General features: G+C 49.8%; 1 protein-coding gene across 2 annotated transcripts in view; it reads left to right on the top strand.

The window, feature by feature from the left end:
* LOC126530707 (irregular chiasm C-roughest protein-like) overlaps positions 1–24,552 on the top strand; it is a 385,268-nt gene that overhangs the window by 106,044 nt on the left and 254,672 nt on the right. For both annotated transcript variants that reach the window (XM_055070752.2, XM_050177973.3), the window contains exon 3: positions 23,801–23,842. The gene's annotated coding sequence lies outside the window, so the exon portion shown is untranslated. The remainder of the gene's footprint in view (positions 1–23,800; positions 23,843–24,552) is intronic.

The raw sequence follows: 24,552 nt of genomic DNA, 5'->3' as shown, positions 1-24,552 counted from the left end.
CTGGATGCATCATCGTGGCATTATGGCCAACTGCTCCGCTGGCCTTTTGCTTCCGGGGCCAAGCGCATACGTTTGACGGCGATCTTACGGCGCCACAACAGGTCTGCCAGTTCTACGCCGTGTTCAACGCCAATTCTACGCCTTCTTAAAGTCGGTATATGGGGACTGGTATTATTAATATATTTCGTGATCCTTTTTCCTGGCATAGTATGACCTCCAAGGGCTCTTGGCTCGAACGCAGCGCACGGCAGCAGAAATTTTTAAAAAAATGACACACTATTCGATCAGCCCTGCTGCACGGAATTGAGAGACTGCAGCAGAAGCTCTGAGTGCAAGTTCAATCGCGGAATGCGCAACATTCAATAAATGTGTGCACAGGCCACGCGAAAGGAATATTGCTGAAACTTGCGAAGCACGGTCGTTGTAGGCCACGGAAAATGCTTGGTGCTCTGGCGCAAATTATTCGCGAGCCGTGTTCATCGCCGAACGCTAACTATTTATTATCGCTCTTTGAGACGCACCTCGCTGTGGCGCGAGAGTTTTGGCATGTCTCAAGGTTTACGTGCCGCGGTGGGTCGCTAGGGAAGTACAACCCTCCTCTGCTTCCGCCACCCTCTCTTGTTGTGGTGGCTGCGGGAAAGGAGGGCGGCCGTCGCCTTCCGCACCGGCGACCGCACCGCTGCGGACGACGCACATATGACGGAATGGACCAGGCTTCCATAAACTTCATATCCGAATGTTGATTCCATTACGAGTAAAAGCGTAAATAAAGAGGGAGAAAAGCTAGCAAACAGACTCTCTTTCCGCCTCTCTATCTCGCTGTTTCCTTCATTTCCGCGGCGTGAAAGGAACGAGAAGGATGTGAGGCTTCCCGTCTTCCCGTTTTTTTGGCTCGCGAGCCTCGCGCACCTTTCACGAGAGCGAAACCCAGTTACGACTGGTTCGGACAAGCCTCCCGCAATAGAAAGGCACCGAGGCGTACACGCTTGTCACCGAACGAAAAAGCAAATAAAAAAAACAAGAAGAATATATATGTTAGGAAGAAAAGGAAGACGAAGTGAAGGAAGGAACGACGAACAACGGGTCCGGTCTTCCGTTTCATTTCGAAGCCGGAGCCCAAAAGCCCCAGTTTACGAGCTCACCCTATAGTCCCCCCCCCCCCCCTTTTTTTTTTTTCACGGACCACCGCGGATCACTCGCACAGCGCCCACTAGCGGCGGCGGCGACAGCGGCCCGAGTCACAGTTAGTGCTTTGTGTCGACGCCGCGAGACCCGGAGTTGCCGAGGTTAGTTCCGTTTCTGATATGGCCGAATTAAAGAGGGCAAGGCGGGGGGGGGGGGGGGGGGGACGCACGGCGGCTCCGCGTTTCCGGCAACGGCGAGCTATAGTGAAGCCTCGCGAGGCTTTCGTTGCTTTCGCGACGTGAGCGTCGCTCTCAACGTCGACCGACAACAAGCAAGAACAAGAGCGTGGCGCGGTCAATGCTTGCTGCCGAGACCGGTGAAAAAAGAAAGCAAAAAGAAAAAAAAACGTGGCGCTTTTCGCATGAGTCGCCGGCGTGGCCCAAGTGGCTTCTCTTTGTCTCTCTGATGGCGGCGTTTCTCTGTGTGTCGTTCCCCCAACTCGGCGCGCAAAACACGCGGCCCAGTGTTTGTCCAAAAGGAAAAAAGAAAAAAGTCGTCTCACCTTTTCATCTTTCCTCCTCGTCCGCTGGCACACTCTCCCGTCGCGGCCCACGACTTCCCTGTTTCTCTCCTCCCTCGTTCCCTGTCCCGTCAGTCTTCCTCTCCCTCGCCGCTATTCCTGGGGAATGGGAAGGTTAAAGGCGTGCGCTGAAGGGGAGTCCCTCACCTGGGTTTAGTTTTTCTCTGGGCGCGCGCCAGCGGTAAATTGAACTGAACGACGTGTTCGTCTTTTCAAGGAGTCCCCTTCCGATGCCACTGCGAGCGCCGCTTGCCCACTCTTTGCCGCTACTCGTTCCCTGAAAGGAGGGCTTCCTAGCAACGGCGCGCGGACAACGTCGGCCCTTTCCTGCTGCCTCCTCTCTTTCATTCTCGCCCTTTCTTTCTTTCTTTCTTTCTTTCTTGCTTTCTCTGGGGGCTATTTGGAGTGGGCCTTCGGTGCTACGGGTCTTCTACATTTCCTAAGTCCCGAATGGCGCGAAGAAAGAATAACAATAATAATAAAAAAAACGTGCAAGGCTTTTTCAGGGGCGGAAACGCGTTTCCTGTCTCGCATAGCTTCTCGGTCCAGTTCGACTCGCTAGAGAAGTAAAAAAAAAAAAAGTCAAAAGAAAAAAAAAATTGCGTAGTTCGTGAAGGCCCGCCTTGAACGACGTTGGCAGCGCGAAAGTGAACGCAAACGATGACTGACACGCGGCAACGACTTCGCGGCGCGGGATAAGGCAAACAAAATGAGGACAGGCCGACGCGCGCTCTTTTTTTTCTTTTTTTATTCAAGATGGAAGGGAGAAAGGTGTTGACGCTGTGATTCACGGGGAATGAGCCGGGCGGTGGCGTTAAGAAAAGGAAAGGTCTCTCGTCCTCCGACGAATGACGCGGAGCAGCGCTCCACCGACAGAGACCAGTGACGCGAGCGTACGCGACCATTTCTGCATCGCTTCTTGTCAACGATGCAGCAGCGCGAGAATAGAAAGGAACAATCTTGAGAGACCTGTTACTTTTTCCCCTTTCTCTTCTCTTTCTTTCTTTTTTCTTTTTTTATCCCCGTGAGGAACGATGCGCGTGCCCCCTTCTAAGCACCTAAGACATTATGGACGTGACGCCCGGTTACACGCGGCTTACGTTTTTCAGAGCTCCGCTGTGGAAGTGACGAGTTCCCGTCTGTAATCAGCGGCAGAAGTTGTCTTTCATGCGCACGCCACTCCCTGCTGCGTTCGCCTTCTCTTCTATAACACGGGAAGCAAGGCGACTATATACAAGACTGCTCGTACGGGAGAGCGTTGCCCCATAGGCCGGCTTTCGGGGCATCGGCCAGTTATGATAGGGTCCTGCGTGATAGCGCGACTAACATAACCGCGATGGCCAATCGGTAGCGGCACTTAAGGAGGAGGAAATTCGCGAACACTAGCCGATATCCTCGTTGTTATATTAGCAAAGCCAGTTCGCGTAGGCGATATTGAAATTTTGGCATGCAACTCTGTCCTGTCGCGCAAGCGACCTCCTTCGCGAACAAACACGGTAGACATCGGCCGTAGAGTGATTGATAAGCACTTTATTGGAGCACGACAATGGAGCCGAAGGTATCGACCCGTAGTTCAGAGCCTCGCTGGTGCGATTCTTAAGGGCAAGTATTCTCATACGGCTACTTTCAGTGATATCTCTGAGCGCGCATGATGCAAGTTGGCGCTTATTGGCTGGTTGAGGAAAAGCGTATGAGCTGATTGGCTGCATGGTTCAGCACCAGGCGACGCGAACGGGATAGTGTCGCCGAAAGTGATCGTTCGAGAATACGTCCCCTGCACTGCTTCCCAGGTTATTCAAGCGTTTTTTTTTTTTTTTTCGAAGCATCTAACCACTTCGAATGAAATCAGAAGAAGTGGAAAACTATGTGCCCACGCGCAGCAATTCGGAACAGAAATTAATTGGCTGTCAGCTGCCAGTGATCCCTTCTTCTTAAAGGAATTAAATTCTATAAAGGTTTCGCCAGACGCCATACATCTGCTCCAGCTGAAAAATGGAGACGGGGGAGAGGAGTAAGCAGGGTCTCGGTACGGGAAAAACCGTTCCATATAGAGACACCTCAAAGTAACGCTAATTTATGCTCTCTTTTTCTACGAATATGCTCTCTTTCTCTACAAATTTTTGAAATCTGAACATTTCCCTACACGTCTCTTCGTGCCCTGAAGTGCACACGGGACATGTCACAAGGCGCTGTTCAGTGATCAATGAAGAAAGCGCATGGTTCTGCACCTACATATATGCGCCTTTCGCTGAGAGAGAGCAGAACGTAAACGAAGCCAAGGATAGAGCGAAGCAATGCTTCAAAAAAAAGAAAAGAAAGAAAGAACTAAATAAATGCTCAACGCAAACAAAGACGGAGCGAGGGAGGACAACACCGCTTGATGACGACGAGTTTGAAGAAGGATGAGTCAATATTCAAAAGACGGGTCCCCGACAAAACTTTTTCCTTCGCGTTTGTTTTTGCAGACGAACGGTGGGTGTGACAAAAAAGGAAAGAGAAAACAAAGAAATGAGTGCGAGGGTCGGGGTTAGGAGTTGGGGCGACGAAAGTGCCTCGGGAGGCTCTTGCGCCACCCTGTGCTTCTCGGCTCGGTCGGCGCGCGAAGGACGGGGCGTGGTCCCCAAACTTGGGTTCACGTAGATGGGGAGGTGGTGGGGCAGAGAGAGCGGTATGTATAGGGGAGTCGTGCATGTGTGTGCGCGTCTTCGCAGCCACAGTGTACAGAAGCGCGCCTTCGGACGGACTGGGAGTCGAGGCGATCCGCACCGTCTGTGGCGGAGGAGTTGGAAGAGGCTGAGGGTGGGAGATGGGGGGGGAGGGGGGGCATGCGATTTGCCACGTGCATATTTTGAAGGCTAGGCGTACGCCTTCTCTCCCGCCCGCCCCGTTTCGCCAGCTGCCTTCCCCTTTCGCTTTCGGATGAAAAACCGATTTGTATGCGCGCGAACAAAGATGTATGCACGCGAAGGGGTTGTCCTTATTTGCATGTGAAAGAGATCTGCCGCCTCGACGATGCGCCATGCTTCGCCCCGCGGTTCTTCGCCTCCTCGCTCTCTCTCTCTCCGGCCAGCCTCGTGCGCGTTATCCGCTCGCCGCGCGACTTGCTGCTGTTGCTCCTTCGCGCATGCCTGCGTCTGGCCTCTCGTCTTGCTGTCCTCGCCTCTCCCGCACTTCCTTTTGAATCCGCCTTGGCAGTCTGCGTGCTTCTATTCTGCGAGCTCCTACTCCCTCGATGCTACCGCCGTGTCGACGGCTGCTCTGTGGATCCTTGCTTCAATGTACTTAACGCTGCTGCTGCTGCTGCTGCTGCTGCTGCCGCCACTGCCACCGCCGCCGCCGCGGTGAACCACGCGTGTCCATTGTATTACATACACTCGCGATATTGGTTCGCTTCTGGGCCCTAGCTTTGCGGAGTATCGAAGTAGCGAGGAATAACGATATCTGATATCCAGTAAGCCTTGAAAGGAGACGCGACGAGGCCACGTTTGGTGGTGTTTCGTCGAATGAGTATGTAGCCTTCTGCGCACTAAGTTCGCAAGCTCGCGGTGCGATTGTCGTCGTACCCCTGAGAGATGAGAGATGGAAACGAGGAGAGGGCTGCTGCTCGGTGTCTTTAACATGCGTCGCGACGCTGTTTCGCAAGCGACGGGATTTTGATATAGTTTGTGATGAAGTCGGGTGTCGAGTCGGGGTCGCTTTTCATCTGAGCTGCGATGGTTTCCCGACGGGAGTTTGCAAACGACGAGGTAATAATATATTCTGGCATTACTTATGCGACATTGTGTCACGCAGTGAAGAAGAGATTGAAAGCGACCGAAATGTGCCGCACTTCAGCAAAAGAGCGCACGGTATTCCCAAAACGAAACCTAAGCAGGAGGCTTAGCCGCCTTTTGTCTTTCTTCAATCAAGCAGCGTTTTCTCTGCCAGGCATTATCTGTGATTCTCGAAAAGAGGCGCATTTCACAATTCAGCTCCGCATCCGCCGAGAAGTGAAAAAACGCTGCCCCTTGCACGTTTCTTGCTGATGCCTCAAAGACCCTCTTCAACCCGTCTCCTTATAAAGCGTTCTATGCCGCGGCAACCGCTGAGATCACCTGCGTGTGTTGCAACAGAAGTCGCTCGAGACGTAAGCCTTAATGAAGCAGTCCAGGCGCTCTATCACCAACCATTGCGCGATTTGATTAATGATCTCCCTTTGTTTTGCCAAAACATGCCGCTATTCCCTGGGGCCGGCGTCGAGGCAATACCGAAGTATCTTTAGCGACCCTCTCGCTTCCCTAAGTGCGGCGACCAAGTAAACAGTGTTCAATGCAGCAACTCATCGACGAGAAAACCTTAAACGAAGTTGCTTTTCTCGGCTTCAGGGAGGGGGCGCTTTTGTTGTTCAGGGATCGAAGCCCGTTTTTCTTTTTTTTAATTTCTCGCCTTTCTTTTTTCTTTTTTTTTTGTTCCGAACCGCACGCGCCCGCACTTAGAGCCTCTGCTAAATGAATCGCGGGAAAAGTACAAAAACAAATGCAAGAACAATGATTACTGATTCAAGTCGAAGCAAGCGGAAAGTGAAGCGACTTTCTTTGCCGAGGCTTGTTTCCACACGGGAGTAATGGCGCGTGAAGGAATCTCACAAGAGTGCGATTCTGTGGCAGACGCGCGTCCGCGAAGCGATGAATAATTTATCGAGAGCCATAGCTCCGCGCTAGCTCACTCGTCGGCTGCCGTTGGAGCGATTAGAAAGCAATTAGGATGGCCGGATGCTAATCGCGAAGCGGGGGGACACCCTCGCCCTCTTATTCCGAAGGTATGCTCTCTATCTCTTCCCCCCCCCCCCTTTCCATCGCCGGCGCCTTGCAACTCCCTCTCGCAACCTTATATTCCTTCGTCCCCTTCGTCCCCTGTAGAACCGTGAGACGACGACCCAAATTGCGCGCCGTGGTATTCTCGAACACAGCCCGCGGGCCTCGGCCAGATACGGCGTTCGCTGGCTGCGCGATGAAAAATTACCGGACGCTTCTCCTGCGGGATAACAAAATCAATCGAGATGCGTAATCGATACACACACCCCTGCTACCCCCCCCCCCCCCCCCTCCTCTGCCCTGGCGAGCGCGAGAAATTTCAGTGCCACGGGAGCGTCTCCGAGACACGCTTGCGTAACCATCTCGACGTCTAGCTTCTACCTCGATGTGCGCATCGAGGAAGCGGTCGCGCGAGAAACCTCGGGCGTATATACATTCGAGTCGGTGCATTCGGTCGAGTTTGCGGCCTATACCTATTCCACATGCAATGAGCTCGTTAGCTTAACTAGCGAGACCCTTTACCGAGCGTGATGCCAAAGCGGGCACGCAATATACGCTACAGTGCCAGCAAGACGCTAAACGTTAGATCTGTTGTGGACACTTTTATTGCGAAAGGAATATGCAGAGTCAAGCCAACAGACAGACAAAGAAAGAAGCATAAACAAGCAAACAAGCAAGTAAGCAAATAAAACAAACAGACAGAGAACTATACAAATTGTTGCGTTCGCCATCTTTACAGCTGGTAGGATAGCGCGTGTATGGGACAGACCGTGTCATTCGAACCACACGGCAGCGTTATTCGGCCGTAATCTGTTAGGGTCATAATAGAAGTGTATCGGCAAACTGTGGTTTTGCTTATTCCAGGGCCTTGAAATTGTAGCGGTTCCTTCTGCTCATTAAGTTGTTATTTCTGGCTGTAGAAAGCTTAAACTTAGCCGAAGTGCGCTTCACTGAAAGCGCAGCGTCGCAAGTGCATTGTGAAGGTTTATGGGCAGACGGCAAAACAAAATGTTTAGTGCCATTCCTAAGAACCACTTCTCGCTCTTTCTTATTATTTTCTGTTGCTAATTATTAGTCAACATGGTGCAGGTGGCACAGCTAATATTATTCGAAATGCAAGTGTAATCCGTTTTATAGGGCGTGGAGTCAGTAAAAGCATCCATTATTTTAACGGCATTGAACTCGTATTTGCAGCCTTCACTACGGTTATGCAACTGGCACACTGTTGTACTTGCTGCTGACATAGATGCGTGTGTGTTCAGTGTTTTCACAAACCCTGCGGCGCCGCGATAACTGTCATATTATAGTACATGTAACTTAGGTTTTGGAATAATATGCTTAGGCAGTGCTTGTGCATAACAATATCCGCAGTTCATATTTGTAGCGTTTTACTTGTCACTGTCGCGCTTGAGCGTTCGTTCGTTCGTTCGTTCGTTCGTTCGTTCGTTCGTTCGTTCGTTCGTTCGTTCGTTCGTTCGTTCGTTCGTTCGTTCGTTCGTTCAAGATATTCGCGTACAAGGACAATCATCGTTGATGGTTTCTGCACAATTTTGTATAGTTCTCTATTTGTTTGTTTTATATGCTCGCTCGCTCGTTTACTTGTTCATGCTTCTCTCTTTGTCTCTCTATATGTCTGAGTTCGCATATTCCTTTCCCGATAAAAGTTCCCCGTCTTGTTCAAACAACCGTAGCGGAAGCCACACCGTTGGCAAAACACGCTCCCTAAAGTTTCCGACGAAGGAAAGAAAAAAAAAAGGTTTCAGTGTGTCCAGGCGGTTGGTCCATTCCAGCGCGGGTCCTTGCCCCCGGTGTGCAAGCGACGAGCCAAGCGCTCACTCGCGCGCGCCGGCGATACATGGCCCGTGTTTTCAGGCGCCTTGTTTGCGATAAGCCGCGCGACGGGCGCGCAGCGCCGGGGAGGCTGCAGGCGGGTCGGGAGCGGGGGGCGGGATGGGGGAGGGGGCGCGAGAGTGGCGTAGCGGGGGGACGCGCCCGGCCGCTGCGGCGCATCGGGCGCTAAGCAGCCCTGCTCGGTGTAATACAACACGGCCCCGGTCAAGCAGAGAAGCTCCTCGATCTATGTCGTCTGTCGCCCGTCTGAATGAGCTTAGCCGTGGGTTCGATCAGCTTTGCGCACCATGCCCGCTGTCCGAGCATCGCATTCGGCTCGCGCACCGTCCTTCGGCTGTGGCGACGGCTGGGTCGGTCGGTGGCGTCTCGTCGCACGAGGCGCTTCGCTTAGCGCTGCCGTGTCGCCCGGTCGGTCCCTGGCCGCTGTGCGGCCCACTTTGCTATGCCGACTGTCGTCCCCGCTGCTTCTGATCGCTCGGGCCCCTTTGTGCCCGTGGTGAGTGGATATCGCCGGGTCGGTGTTTGGTGACGATCTGTGTCGTTTTTTTTAGATTCTATTCGCTTTCCTTCGCCGTTATCACCGGTATCGGACTGTCGACGCGACCGATCACGAGGAAAAATAAATAATGCAAAAAAATGTAACGAATTGTTACAACAAATGCCGCTTGTTACGGCACCGACAGGGAGGCTTCGAACATCTGGGGTGCGATCTTGTACGCGTTCCAAAATAGAACGGAGGCGGTTCGTTCTTTACATCACGAAATAGGCGGTATGTTCCGTTCCGTTCGTCCCATAGCAGACGACACGGAATGATTGACAGCAGATATCACGTCACAATTGACGTCATGGCGTTCGGCACGGTTCAAATTGACGAATCGTATTTGGCTCGGTGGAACGAACCGCCTCCGTTCTATTTTGGAACGCGTACAAGATCGCACCCCTGGCATGTTACGTATCTGATAAACATAGACGATGTATATGAAAAAAAAAGGAGGGTGTACCTATAGCTCAACACCAATAAAGGCACCTCTGTGACGTCTGCATGGAACACCGTTTTTATGTCTTCAGTCTTTACGTGCTTTCTGAAAATTGTACTATGATTAAACTTCTGTTATTGTGGTGGTCGTTGCTCTCCTTCTTGCGGCAGATTATTGATTGTTGATTATTTCTCAACGTTTGCCGATAATGCTTAGCACATAATCACAAAATCTGGCTCGAAGGGCTTCACCAACAAAGTGCGAAGTAAGTAAACCGTGGATATCATAGAATTGTAACGAGAACAACATCGATTACACTCTCCCCGGCACAAACCTTTCTAATAAAAAAAAAAATTCGCTTCCGAAACTTTTTCTTATAGACCCATACCACTCTGAAAGAGGTGTCAGAAGACGAAGGCGCTTTCTTTGCTCGTATATAAGGAATGCACGTCAACCGCTTCAGCGCAAGGGTCTTAGCTTGCGCCTTACTGCCTCCCGTTTCGTCCTCCCTGTCTTCTTCCTTTTTTTTTTATCAAGGTTTATAACCGGCCTTTATCGCAATTCGAATATGTCGACACGTTTCAGGATTACCCGGTTGCTCAAAGCGGGCAGTCGGGCGTCTGAAATTCCTTACTGCCTTAGACTTCACGGCGCGGGAACTGGCGTCCCTCTTTCCTTGGTTCTGTCTTCCTGTCGCGAAGCTTTGCGAGGTAGACACGTGCCTTTATGCCCTCTCCGAGTTTTCTGGGGAGAAAAACGACCTAGTCCGAGGATGGCGGTCGTCGCAGCGAGGCTAGAACAGGATCACCTAGAATCGACTTCCACGAACGTTGTGACACAACCTCCTGGTTTGCTTAAAATTCTGACGGTTTTCTCCGAACGGTGACACTGAGCAGATAAGTCGTCGATGCCGTTTCCGCAGACGCCCGCAGTGCACATCGGTTACGACTGCTTAAGTTGCCTTTCTTTCTTTCTTTCTTTCTTTCTTTCTTTCTTTCTTTCTTTCTTTCTTAACGCTCTGGTGCAGTTAAATAGTAAACTCCTTTGCGTCAGCGTAAATTATGCATGCTGCGTTGACAGGCAGGCGTTTTTGATAGCAGCGCTTATAACTTTTACGAAGGCGCCACTGACTTATCGCCTAGAGTTGTGCATTCTTGCTTCATTTTAGTCGGTTTGGCCAACGTTTCAAACAAGATGTGATCGGGAGGAGTAAGCCGTTGCTCATTAGGGACGTAGACGGTCTCTAATGAATCCTTGGAGAAGTTCACCTGGCGGCGTGCCTAGCATATGCTACTCCAGATGGGTAGGATGAATAATGATATCCGCAGTGCACGACACAGGTACACAACATACACAAAACATGCCACAAAATTCAGCAAATTAAAGAATGTCATTGAGATTATTGTTTCTGGTTGGTGCAGGAGTATAGTGCATTTGTCGAAATTCCTGAAAGATATCCAAGCTAAAGTTTGTTCGCATAAAACTGTGGCCGAAAAGCCTTGCTGTAGCACCTACAGCATTGTTGCACACGGCGCCGCTGACATACGTGCTCTTGCTCATAAACTGCCGCTTCAGGTACACGGTTACGAGCTTGCGTTAGCTAATAGATAAAAAAGCCTGTAAGTATGCTGCAGCACGGTGTTGTGGCGCCATCTAGCATGCGCTTGGCGAATTACTCTTGCCGTCGAGACGTCTATGCCCACTTTTGCGTCGTTCCCCTCTCCCATCTTGTGTTCCTTTTTTGCTTGCATGATTAGATGTATGGCTCACAAGAGGATTCTGACAAACTTACAGGAACCAGTGCGAACACTTGGAATAATTTCCTATCGCAAGTATCACTCTGCCTGGTTATACATCTCGGATGCATGTATGACTCCAACAGGCTTCAGAGAAGAGGTTTCACAAAAAGAGCTTGCTATTGCAAATAAAACATAGATAAAACGAAAAGCAGGGTAGCTAGTCGTTAACATCTCCGTTTACTGTACTCAAGATGAAAGGGACGAAATAAGAGAGAAAGACCGCAGAACAACCTCCAGCTAAAGAGCCTAGCTTCCGTACTTCGTCTCCCGTACAAAACAGGGTTCGTGCTTTCAGATTACCTTAACTACGAAAAAAAAAAAAAAAAACAGAAAACGACGTGAAGTGAACCGGACGAAAAGAAAGCCGTAGCGACCTTATTAATAGTGCGGCGCGTTATAACGTGACATGCGCGACGTCGCGAGTGGTGTAACCGACGCATCTGATTTTGACACGGCACGCTCGCTTGTACGCTCGCACGCCTCCGCGCTCGCGCCACAAGCCTGCGGAGCCAGAGACGCGCGGAGGAATCCGAGACAAACGGGTCGACAGTCAGCCTTCGGGACATTTTCTTTTTCTTTTTTTTTTGCTCCCGAGCCCAGTCCATGACTCCGTCTCGCGTGGATGGTTCGCCGCCGGCTCAACATCTACTCATTGCGTCCGAGCGCGCTGGCTGTTAAGCGACTCGTTTATTACGGAGGACCGCGCTAATTCCTCCGCTAACCCGAATGCCGCGAGACGCGCTAGGCCGCAACAACGCCCTCTCCGCAAAACTCCTCACCTCGCCTCTTTACTTCCACCAGCCACGTACGCGACGGCGTGGGCATCCCGGGACCCAAGCGGGCATGCTGGAAAACGGTCTCGCTCGAGGCTGCACAGTGGTGGGCTGCGTAGTAGAAGCCAGGGCCACGAGCGAAGAGCAGTAAGGGGGAGGGGGGGGGGAGTTGGGTTAGCCCCAGGGGTTGACTCTCCGTGGTGGTACGATCGCGAGCCGCGCGCGAGCCTGTGCGGCGGCGCGGAGAAAAAGTGCTCCCTTCTTTTTTTTCTTTAATTCCCGACATCGCCATAGGTGGCTGGCTGGGCTCGCTCGCTGTGCCTGCGAGAGCGCCAGCGGAAGGGGGTAATCGAGCCTCCCTGCACTCTGTCAGGAATTCCCTCACGTCTCGATCCCGCGCATGGCCGGCGCCGCCAGATGAAGAGAGAACATGCCACGGCTGCCGCAGCCGTCGCTGCGAGCTTCATCTCTGCCGAGCGTACGCGCGTGTGCGCACGAACACACACAAAATAAGTCGAGCTATATCGAGACCGCCCTGCAGCGAGAGAGTCCCGCCTCCCCTTTCCCCTCTCCCCCTTTCGCTCTTTACTTCTATCCAACATTTTCTCCTAACTTATCGAGGTTTTTCACGCGTCTGGTCTCTCTTGTTCGGTGCTTCGGCAACGTGCTTACTGTCTCTCCACCTGAAATGAGCAAGGACTGTAACGACGGGAGAGGAAGAAACAAATAAAGTGTGTAGAGAGCGGTGAGAGAGAGAGAGAGAGAACAGGGGTATTCGGTTTCTTCTGTACTATACGTCGTTTCGACGTCACGTTTATCCATTTTTTTTTATTCTTCCTGCTTTCTTTTACGCTTTCTCTCTTGTTATTTTTTCTCTCTCTCTCGCTGAGTCTGTCGTTCTTTACCCGCCGTGCGATACAAAATCTCCAAATATAGCAAACCATGGGAGTACGTCAAGCTATTTGCATTAGAGCTTCAAGTAAATGTAAACGGAGTGTGAGGAGGGGAAGCCCCTGGCTTCGACAGCGCCCGCTGCTCGGAAATGTTTCGAACACGTTCACCCCTTGACGTTGATTGAACAAGGCATAGTCTATGAAGATGCTTCCTTGAGTGCATCGTGTTCTGCTTTATTCTATTTTTTTCTTTCGTACGCGCTTGAGTTTGGCGCAGAACGAAGACGTGATGAACTTGTGTTCAAGGCAGCAATGAAAAGATTAAAAAAAGAACATGTGGTGACCTGAAAAGAAAAATAGGTGAACTAATAGGCGCTGGGGCAGCGGCGTAAAACAGGAATCAGTTCCGGTCCAGTAAGCCCGACACGACCTTTCTCTATGACATGGGCGATAATTGTCACGTTTGCTCAGAGCGCGGATGAACTATATTATATTACTTTTTGCTTTCTTATTCTACGTCTCTACACCGAATTTTCGATAAATATAGTCTACTTATGTAAACTAACTTACTGTATCTATTTAGTGCTTGTTTAAACACCGCGGGCTCAAACTTTAATTATGTATACGGAGTCCTTGTTGAACAAAAAAGCGAAAACGCTTTTCGCCAACTTTCTTATCGAGGACTGTTCGCCAGCCCGACAACGGCTTTGAAATATTCATACGAGTCAAAAGCTGGATCCGCAAGGACCTCCCGAGCAGCTCGCGGAAAACAATCAGACCCGCGAATCGCTCGACAATAAAAACGGCGTTCTTAACAAGACAGGGCACGAGAAGCGACAGAATAGCGTCGCCCTCGAAGCTAATAAAATATAATCTCTGACGTCGGAGCAGAAGTCTAGATGGAAAGGAAATTGTTTGAACAGATGTGGAAGGGGGATAGGGTGGGGGAGAGGGGGGAGGGAAGAACAGTTGTCAAAAAGAATCTTCCTCACGTTTTCGTTTTACTCGCTAAAGCGGTCGGCCATCGAAGGATCCGCCGCTCTTGTTCTCCTGTACATCTTCTCTTTCTTAGCTTGGAGCGTCGCCACCAAAGACAACGATTTGAATTGCAAAGGGAAAGCGGAGAGTGACACCCCACGAACGCAAGAATGAAAGACAAAAGGAGTAGATAAAAGCGAAGACATCTTTTGTTCTCCGGAGACGATCGGACAGCTCGCTTCCTCCGCGTCACCGGCAGAGGTGAAACGCCGCGGCTGTCGGCGATGGAGAAATGAACGTCGCGGCAAGAAGACGCGTATTTATGTGCGACCTCAAAAAGTGCCACCTCGATCCCGAAATGGGAAAATGCCACCGTTGGCGGAGATCGCGGCCGATATTCTCTCTCTCTCTCTCTGGCGTGCGCGCTTTTTCTTTCTTTTCTCTTTTTTTTTTGCTCTTGCTTGCTTATAGAGGGCGAAATGTCGAATGCAGTGCTAAAAAAAACCTATCGTGCTCGAGAAGGTATATAACACCTGCTGAAAGCGTTTTGAGAGCGGCGCTACACCTTTTCCCGCCGACAAGCAAGAGATCAGTGTGAACGCGAATAGTGGTAAAAAACAACAGCAAAAAGGGGGAGCTGGAGTGTTATTCAAAGTCGATAACCTTTACGACTAGTCTCGACACCGTGGCGTTTAGCCGTTACGACGTAGTTAACTCTCCCCTCAGGACAAGTGTCTGAAGCGTAAAGTAAGCGAAAGGGGGCGCGATTTATCCTTTCATAAGCAGTAACTGCCAGAACTTTTCCCCTCTTGAGGTATTAAATTTTCGTTCTTCGCAGCTGTTGAATCTCAATTGTTTCAGGTGGCTACTTCAATGCTCGCTTATGTACTTCTTCCACAACGAACAGCAAGTATGTGATGGGGAATGAGTCGATAGTGTTCGTGCGTTCGTCCGTCACGCTTTGATTCAAGCAAGGAACGACGTGACGTACAACGACATCTAACCTGGGATGAAACCAGCAGTCATGCATTTTGCAGCCGGGCATACTGCCCAGCATGCCACGTTCGTTTTTGTACCCCCGCGAGCTTGCAAATAATACCAGTGAATACCTACATTGGGCGTTCTGACGGTTCTCTGTCTTGATCCGCGACTGATCATATACAGCGTTGATCGAGATCAACACCTCCTAGCTATGAACATGAATGTTGACGAGAGACGGTGCTCGCCACGTTGGTGAGCGTTTTCTGCGGATCTCTCATTTTGTTCTTCTATTTTATGCACTTGCATGGTTTACTTTCTTCCAAACTATACCCTAAACCTCTCGATGGCGGTCCCAGGTTATGGATTCTCGCCAGCTGTGTTGAAATCACTCGCGATTCATTTTTTTGTCCTTCCAAAATAAGTTGTTGTTTTAGTGCGCGTACAAACTTCATTTATGGTTGCTTTGCGGGGAGCTTTTAGGTTACATTCGACCCAAAACAGCCTGACATCGATCAAATCTAGAATGAACTAAAAAATCAGTAAAGGTGGCCTATAATGAGATTTCGATCTTCTGCAAAGCTTGTGGTTTTGCTGGATCATCACACGCCAGACAGTACCTTCTAATGGGGCGGCCAAATGCTTTGACAGCGCGATCTCTCAATGCCGTAGTTTGTTATGAGCTTATCTAATAAAATCTAACGTTTGTAGCTATAGCAGTTTAAGACGTCTCGTCACGTTTCTTACACACACACACAAGCACACACACACACACACACACACATATATATATATATATATATATATATATATATATATATATATATATATATATATATATATATATATATGTGTGTGTGTGTGTGTGTGTGTGTGTGTGTGTGTGATGCACGTATTGCCGTCAAAATTTGTCTTTAAATGACGTGCCAGTCTTTCCGAGGATGCTGCGATGTGTACTACGCGTCTCAGTCGTTTTTAGTACGCTTGGAGGTATATTGGGAATCTTGGCGTTTACAAAAATATATCAATAACGAAGAGTCCCACTGTCAGTCATTGGGGCTTTTTGCTACAGTATCAATAATGTTCACGTGTACAGTTGCATAGCGAGGGGTAGGGAGAGAGAGAATTGAGATGCAATGCGCGGGGAGGTTAACCGTAATGGTCATGCTTGTAACGCTGCACTAAGGAAGAGATAAGGTGAAGCAGAAACATAGAAAAAGTACACGTAGGGAGGAATATATATATATATATATATATATATATATATATATATATATATATATATATATATATAGTCTTTCAACTAGGTCGCTTGACCGGAAGAACTTCAGTGGTGACTTCGTCACCTGCTGGTGAGCTCTGTATACGTAGGCCGGCACTCGTAAGATCCCCTGCCCCGAAAGCGACTGATCGTGGAGGCGTGCCAACGCTGATGCGAGCGACTGTCTCTGGGAGCTGTAGCGAGGACAATGGCACAGGATATCTTCGACCGTTTTAAAATGGCAGCGTTAAGAGCGCCGTGTCGCAGAAAATCCGGCGTCGGTGTCGGCATCGGCGCTGGAGTCGCTGTCTGTATGAGAAACATCATCCCGGACTACTCATCTTGGACTACTGATCCCGATCCAGCCAGGCCCTTCGCGTAGGGCGCAGGCGTTACTGAACTAATTGAATTTCTCAATGTAAAATGCGTCAGAAAATTTGCAAAGCACGACTTCTACACAACCTACAGACGATATAGCGTCGGAATTTAATTTGAATATACGAGAAAACATTATTCTTTTACGCGGAAACTCAAACACAAACCAGTTTTCCAACTGCTGCCGTTTGAGGTCTATCTTAGTAGCTCCGGAGCGGCTCACCCCGCTCGGTTCCTTGCAACACCATTCAGATGGCGTTGCAATGGTGTTACAAGGAAAAGAAAAGAACCAGAAAGCTAGCCTTCGTGCATAGCGTTCGCCGCCAGCGTTTCCCGGAAAACATTGCGGTTAGATAAGCTGTAGTTGCCGGTTAGCGCTAGAAGCAGTCGGGGATCTTTGAATGCTGTCGCGTTCCACTCTTAAAGGCGAAGCTTAAGCGTCCTCCAAATTTTATCGCCACCTCAATTGTGACAAGCAACGCTGTCAGCCGTTCACGGTGCGGCAACCACATGCATTCGTGAAAGGTACTTGAAGCCTTACTCGGCAAAGAACAGTTGTCATGGTTCTGTGTAGTTCAGATGAAATATGGAGTCGGAGGGATAGGTCCACGTGGTGCAGATTGGCGTGCCTGAAACCTGACGTATTCCACATGTATCGTGTGACATCACGCGTGAACATATAGTTGCCTCTAATATAGTGTAGTATAGTATAGTATGGAATAGTATAGTATAGTAAGACACCGCGGTAACTTAGTCTCACTATGGCGTTGAGCTGCTCAAGTCACGGGTTCGATCCCAGTCGCGGCGGCCGCATGTTGATGGGGGCGAAATGCAAGTCGTGCACTTATACTTAGGTACACGTTAACGTATCCCGTGCGGTCAAAATCAATCTCGAGTCTCCATTACCGCGTGTCTCATAATGAGGCCGTGGTTCTGGCGCGTATAAAACCCCAGATCTAATTATTAAAATAGTGTAGCAGTAGAGTACAGTTGCAGCGTGCGCAGTTACCGTGCATCTCGGTCTGGCGGTCCCCAAGCAGCTGGCTACGTTTCTTCGTGCTTGTGTGCATCTACATAATTCCGCGTTCGTCTGCTGGACACACGACCTTCGCCCTCGCACTTGCAGACTAATATTTATAATGGCCGCACATTCCTTCAGGTGACGTCATTAGGAGCCACGGGGCAGGCAGGCCAGAGTGAATCTCCGCCTCGCCGTTCTGCGTTGTACGCCGCGTTCCTCGGTCACATTAAAAAAAATCTTGTCCCCCGCGCTATATGCAGGGCGTCGGGGACACTTCTGCCGCGTAACGCCGGCAGCGCGGCAACCGTGCGCACCGATCTCGGTGCGTTTAATTATGCATCGCCTGACGTTACCTTCGCCGGAGGAGAAGGAAGCACGCCAAGCGTCACGTCACTAGGACGCACGGTGATGGCAAAATTATTAATTTTGTCGCTGGAATAGCGCCAAGGTCTTGTGTTCGTCGTCTTCCAGGCCTGTTTGCTTTCTCCGGCGGCGCTGTGCAGGTTGGGTTAAATAATTAAATTTTGGCCTCTCGGCGACAGACGCCGAGGCGAAGGCGGGGAAGGCGAGCCGTGCGCGGTTGGCCCCGCTCTTTAGGAATGCGCAACCCGGAGCGCATATTAATGCGCCTTCCCCCCCCCCCCCCCCCCCCTCTAACCAAATAACAATCCGGCCACTTTTAACGCCTCGAGTGGCTGACAGATTGCGCGTCTTCGTGATTTTGCCTGGGGACTCCCCCTGGATGAGCCTGTAGAAGCAAGCTTCGTGGCTGCGCCATTTTTTTTGTCTAATAGCCGTGGCATATCAATGAACAACAGGTCAAGGCAATAAGCAATATGATTAGCACTTGAAGATGTTTATTATCATGATAGTGGTCACTACACCGTTGGCCGCCAATGGCAGCGTCTTTATTAACGATTACTTTCGGAATTTGCATGACATGCTGCCAGTGCAACGGTCTTCAGGGACCCAGTCAAGCTGCCTAGAGCGGCTTTTAGCCCTGAAGACCATCCACATTTTCTGGATAAATGAATAAAGATTGATTGATTGATTGATTGATTGATTGATTGATTGATTGATTGATTGATTGATTGATTGATTGATTGATTGATTGATTGATTGATTATGGGATGACGCGTGCCGCGTCATCCTATATTCGTAGGCGGGATGACGACAACGGTGCTGGTTGTTATTACGCAGATGGATGACTCAAGTGCCCGGGTTGGCTGTCACAAAGTGAATCGCGCACCGTTTCCTTATTTTGTTCCCCACCTACCGCTTGCGGAAGGCTCTGAGTATGTATGCATATGTAGAAACACGTGTTCTTCTTGAAAATGGTGGACAGGAGGGGGCAGGGGGTGCAGTGTGGGGTTACATGTACGAACGAAATGGGACATACGTAGAAGAGCGCAGAAAAACAGTTCGGTGCATGAAAGGCAGATTTTTCGCGAAAATATTATAACCTGTCAGTAGTTCAGTCCAAAATCTACTTATCTTTTTATTTATTTCTTAAAATGGAGATGTGGGCACAGGAGTCAACCTGACGCACGTGTGGTTCGCTACCCTGAGCAGAATAAAGAAGGTAAATGGTAAAAAACAAGAAAAGAAAGGAAATAGAGGGAGGGAAGAAGGGAGAGAGGGAGCATCAGCTGCGCACACATCCGGTGCTGTACGTCAGGTCCACGCAAGAGGTCATTGGGGTCACTGGAGATCGGAAACAGCGGCTATACACGCCTCGATTTGTCACGAGTAGGCGCGAATTTGACCACGGTCCAAGCACTTTCGTCACCGAAAAATGTGCTCGAGCCTGTCGCAGTTCTCTCCGTCTCGAAGAGGCTGGCTCAGGTAAGCTGTACAGTCACAGTCGCCATCCATACCTGCGGTCTTCATAAATGTGGGTCAGTCCTCGGGTGTTTCCCGCCGACATAGAGGCGACAGCCTACGTTTTCGTACAAGAGTGTTTTATTCATCCTGCGAAACATGTGCCCCAAATATGACGATGCAAAGGTTACCCACTTTAAACAGGAATAATAGAAGCTGCTCGCACAGAACGCTGTGTTCAGCGAGACCCGTGCGCGTGAGCCGTTTGAGGCGAACGACAAAGCGCAGTACCTCGATAGCGCGACGTGGTGTGCTTGACGAGTCAATCGTTTATTTTAGTTCGTGTTCTACACATTTCTTTCATGTGTTTTTCTTCTTCAAACTGTCCTGTGATGTTAGAATAAATTACTTATTTAAAACCACTCCTTCCGCACTCCTTCCATACGTACCTTTAACGCTATGCGTAGGTTTTGAGCTTGCAGCAACTTCCGGCGGATTACACGAGCTTGCATTTTTTACGGCAGCCTCACCTAGTTCTTTCGTGCCACTTTCATCTAGTTTGTGGTCGGGCTGTAAAGCGTGTGATTATAAAAGACGCGAGAAATTGAGTTAGCGCCGCTCCGAAACGACTCACGGACACAACTTTCGTTCCTCTTCTTTCTTTTCTTTTTCAACTACTGGGTCGGCGTTACATTACGACCAAATCGTCGAGCTCGACGCTTAGCAGTAAACTAGCAACGCGAAAATCTCGGTTCCATCTTGTACACTTCCTTCCGTTTCTGTTTCTTTCTTTACCGAGGAGGTGCCGCTCGGAAAGTATAACTCGGGCGTCTCTCGGCCCATGCGTGGCCACCGCGTACTGCTCAACACGTCGTTCTAGTCCTTATTTATTCATTCATTCGGGCAGCGGTCATTATGACGGACATTTTCGCGCGCAGTAATGCTCGTTTTCATTGCTCCAGCGGCTATTTGTGGCCTCCGCACGGCTTTTCTTTTCTCTCCCCCCCCCCTCTCGCAGCCCTCTCCCTACGCCGGCCTCGTGCAGCATCCGTTCCCGTGTGTGCCGTAGGGTGGGTACGAAGGAAATACGCTACGCAGATCAGGGAAGGCAAGACCAAGAGAAAAAAAATAAAAGAGAGAACTCTGCCCGGCTTGGTTGATGCACTTTGGTCGTGAAAACGGTCGTCATTAATTATTCGCCGGACGGTGCGAACCCCTTCCTTCAAGCAGTACGGTCGGCATGTGTGTCCGTCTGCAACTTGGTGTGAGCAAAGCATGTTTTTGTTTGTTTGTTTGTTTGTTTCCCCCGAGCGAAAGTGTGACTGGCAAAGTTTGCGAGCATTAGGTAGGGATCGGGGAAAAAGAGTGTCCCCGGCGATGAAGTTCCGAGGCTTCAGCTCGGGTCTTAATGCTTACGCGTTGCTCGTTTCGTTGCCCGGATAACGTCGCAGTTGCGCGAAGCGCTACGCTCAAAGCGATGAAGCACGTTGTACGCTGGTCTCGCATTTGTACGACTGAACGTTGGTAGAGTGAGCGCGCTGCTATGGCGTCGTCTTCTTTGTCTGAGGATCGGGCGAATATTCATCATAGGGAGATGGGGGGGGGGGGGGGGGGGGGGGGGCGCACGAGCGTTTGTCGCGGACGTCCGAGCCGTTCCCGGAGCCTATTTCTTTGCGTTAATGGTATTGGCTAATTGGACTCTCGAAAATGGCTGACCGGAAGTTCTCTGGGGTCATGAACACACTGCTGCCACATCGCGGATGAAAAAGGTCTATATTAACGTTACCTGCGACGCGCGTAAATGAAAACTAATATTTCTTGTCTGGTGTGACAAGCCTTCGACTGGGGGAGCCCTATTTCGAACGTCCCCGTTCTTGGGCACTTCTTGATCTGCAGCATATACACGCCTGTTTATATGCCAACAGCCGCATAAGCATTCTGTGCTTATCAAATACCGTTCGTTCACCACAAACTACGTCATGCTTGCCGGGTTCCTTATGGGATAAAACGGGAACAACTTTCTATGGGAACTGTGCTTTCTATGAAGTACCGTTCGTTCACCACAAACTACGTCATGCTTGCCGGGTTCCTTATGGGATAAAACGGGAACAAAGAAACGACATGGGGGATGCCACCGGCGTCGCCGAACAATAATGGGCTGCGGCTGAGAGAAACGCACGTCGTCCTTTTTGGTCGCTCGCAACACCTTGCGCGGAGGACAATGTGATTCACCCGAGGCCCGTGAGCACCCAAGTTTTATTTCGTTATTTCCTTTTCGCCTTTGTTTCCTTTCGATACGCCATTCTTTCTCAATCTTTGCTCGCTTCGGGTGTGTCCAGCTGGCGGAAAGCTTGTTTCCATATAGAGAGGATCGGTCGTCCCCGCCACCACTGCCACCGCCGAATATTTCGCCAACTTTCTGGTAAAAAGAGAAAGAAAAAAAAAAAAGAACGAAATGAAAGAGAAATGTAAAAATTCGTGAACGAACAGCGGGTAAAATGGTTTTAGGGATGCCCGGGGCAGTAGGGCTCGGGGAACCAAAGCGGGAGTTTCTTCGACCACGCGTCATCGTTTCCTGATTTATGACGGAGACATGAAGAAGCAAAAGAAGCAAGAGTGAGGGAGAATGGGTGGGGGGAGGAACAGGGGCGAATTTTTCTCCGCTTTGTCTTTCGGGACGACGGGCCCGCGGCTTGCCGCTTTGGAATCTGTGCTTTTTCAGCGCCGAGATTGCGTGTCAGGGAGCACGGTTGGGTTGTTTCGGCGCCGCCCCTGTTCCCTCATCTCCGGGCCACGGCCGAAGCTGGCACGACTTCCTTCATTGTTTCATGCGCATCTATAGACGGTGCGCTCCGTCGAGCGCGTTTTTCGCTGGCCGCGTCGTCGGCAGTGCGCGGCGTGGTTTGCCTCAGAAAGAGGGAGTCCGTGCCGCGTGACTTATTGAAGCTTTATTTTTCAGTGGTTCGGCTGCGTCTTTTTTCCCTTGCCCCCTACGCTCCGGCTCTTCATTAGACTCATACTGGGAAACGGGTAAAATGTGGTGGTCTTTAACATCCAAGCGCTGTTGCACATACCGGCGTTGAAGGGGACGGACGGGCCGACCGACCGCCGACTGATGAAACAAACAAACAGACAGACAGACAAACAAACAAACAAACAAACAAACAAACAAACAAACAAACAAACAAACAAACAAACAAACAAACAAACAGACAGACAGACAGACAGACAGACAGACAGACAGACAGACAGACAGACAGACAGACAGACAGACAGACAGACAGACAGACAGACAGACAGACAGACAGACAGACAGACAGACAGACAGACAGACAGACAGACAGACAGACAGACAGACAGACAGACAGACAGACAGACAGACAGACAGACAGACAGACAGACAGACAGACAGACAGACAGACAGACAGACAGACAGACAGACAGACAGACAGACAGACAGACAGACAGACAGACAGACAGACAGACAGACAGACAGACAGACAGACAGACAGACAGACAGACAGACAGACAGACAGACAGACAGACAGACAGACAGACAGACAGACAGACAGACAGACAGACAGACAGACAGACAGACAGACAGACAGACAGACAGACAGACAGACAGACAGACAGACAGACAGACAGACAGACAGACAGACAGACAGACAGACAGACAGACAGACAGACAGACAGACAGACAGACAGACAGACAGACAGACAGACAGACAGACAGACAGACAGACAGACAGACAGACAGACAGACAGACAGACAGACAGACAGACAGACAGACAGACAGACAGACAGACAGACAGACAGACAGACAGACAGACAGACAGACAGACAGACAGACAGACAGACAGACAGACAGACAGACAGACAGACAGACAGACAGACAGACAGACAGACAGACAGACAGACAGACAGACAGACAGACAGACAGACAGACAGACAGACAGACAGACAGACAGACAGACAGACAGACAGACAGACAGACAGACAGACAGACAGACAGACAGACAGACAGACAGACAGACAGACAGACAGACAGACAGACAGACAGACAGACAGACAGACAGACAGACAGACAGACAGACAGACAGACAGACAGACAGACAGACAGACAGACAGACAGACAGACAGACAGACAGACAGACAGACAGACAGACAGACAGACAGACAGACAGACAGACAGACAGACAGACAGACAGACAGACAGACAGACAGACAGACAGACAGACAGACAGACAGACAGACAGACAGACAGACAGACAGACAGACAGACAGACAGACAGACAGACAGACAGACAGACAGACAGACAGACAGACAGACAGATAGATAGATAGATAGATAGATAGATAGATAGATAGATAGATAGATAGATAGATAGATAGATAGATAGATAGATAGATAGATAGACAGACAGATAGACAGATAGACAGATAGATAGATAGATAGATCATGGCGTCCACTGCCAGGGTAAAATTATATAGGGAGACGCTTGCGGGGAATCTCAAGGGGAGGGGTGTTTGTCCTGACTATGTCAAAACCAATGTTTGTTTTTCTTTTTCAGATTCGCTATTCTTGGGACTTACAGTGGCGGTTGCTGTCTGTGGTGAGCACAATACCTACCTTCAATATGTTTTTTTTTTCAGCCAAGGCCATCATTCAGTAATACAGAATTGGAATGTGTGAATCTGTGAAGAGGCTTGAACTTAGCTAGCTTTCATACAAACAGGTTGGTACGAAAAGCTGCGTATTTTATTTCGAATGCGAACTAATGATGCAACCCCAACAAGCCCGCCTAGTTCAAGATAATATTTTGGCCATTCTCTCTGTCGTTTCACTTTAATGTAGCGCACGCCTGTAGGGACAGAGACATTGAGACAAGCAACACTACTCTGTAGTCGTACTTTGACATCCTCCTGAAAGAGGTTCTCTCAAACCATTCTCTGCACAAAGCGCCCGATGAAGAAAACAATGGGACTAATGCCTCACATTCTTTGAACACTGCTGCTTCGTCTATGCGGTGGTGTCATATATTGACAAAGTTACGTCATGCGTTTACCAGCGCTGAACTATGAAAGCATGCGAGCCCTCAGAAGAGATTCAAAGAATACAGACGTTCAGAAGTAGACGGAGACTTCAAAAGGTTGGCAATTGTCGAACCATTGACCTCTCTGGAAACAAACTGTTGTCGAAACGCTGGCTACGGCGACATCTCTTGTTCGACTACCGTTGATCATCTCAAATGAGATAGGGAGGGAAAATAAAGAGGACACCTTTGGCTGGCTATTCTGTGATGCGGAAGGGTCTGACGTCATA

Source organism: Dermacentor andersoni, chromosome 5 (genome assembly GCF_023375885.2).
Source record: "Dermacentor andersoni chromosome 5, qqDerAnde1_hic_scaffold, whole genome shotgun sequence".
Taxonomy (NCBI): Eukaryota; Metazoa; Arthropoda; class Arachnida; order Ixodida; family Ixodidae; genus Dermacentor; species Dermacentor andersoni.
Note: the sequence above shows the minus strand (reverse complement) of the source record. Positions and strands in the feature narration are given on the sequence as shown.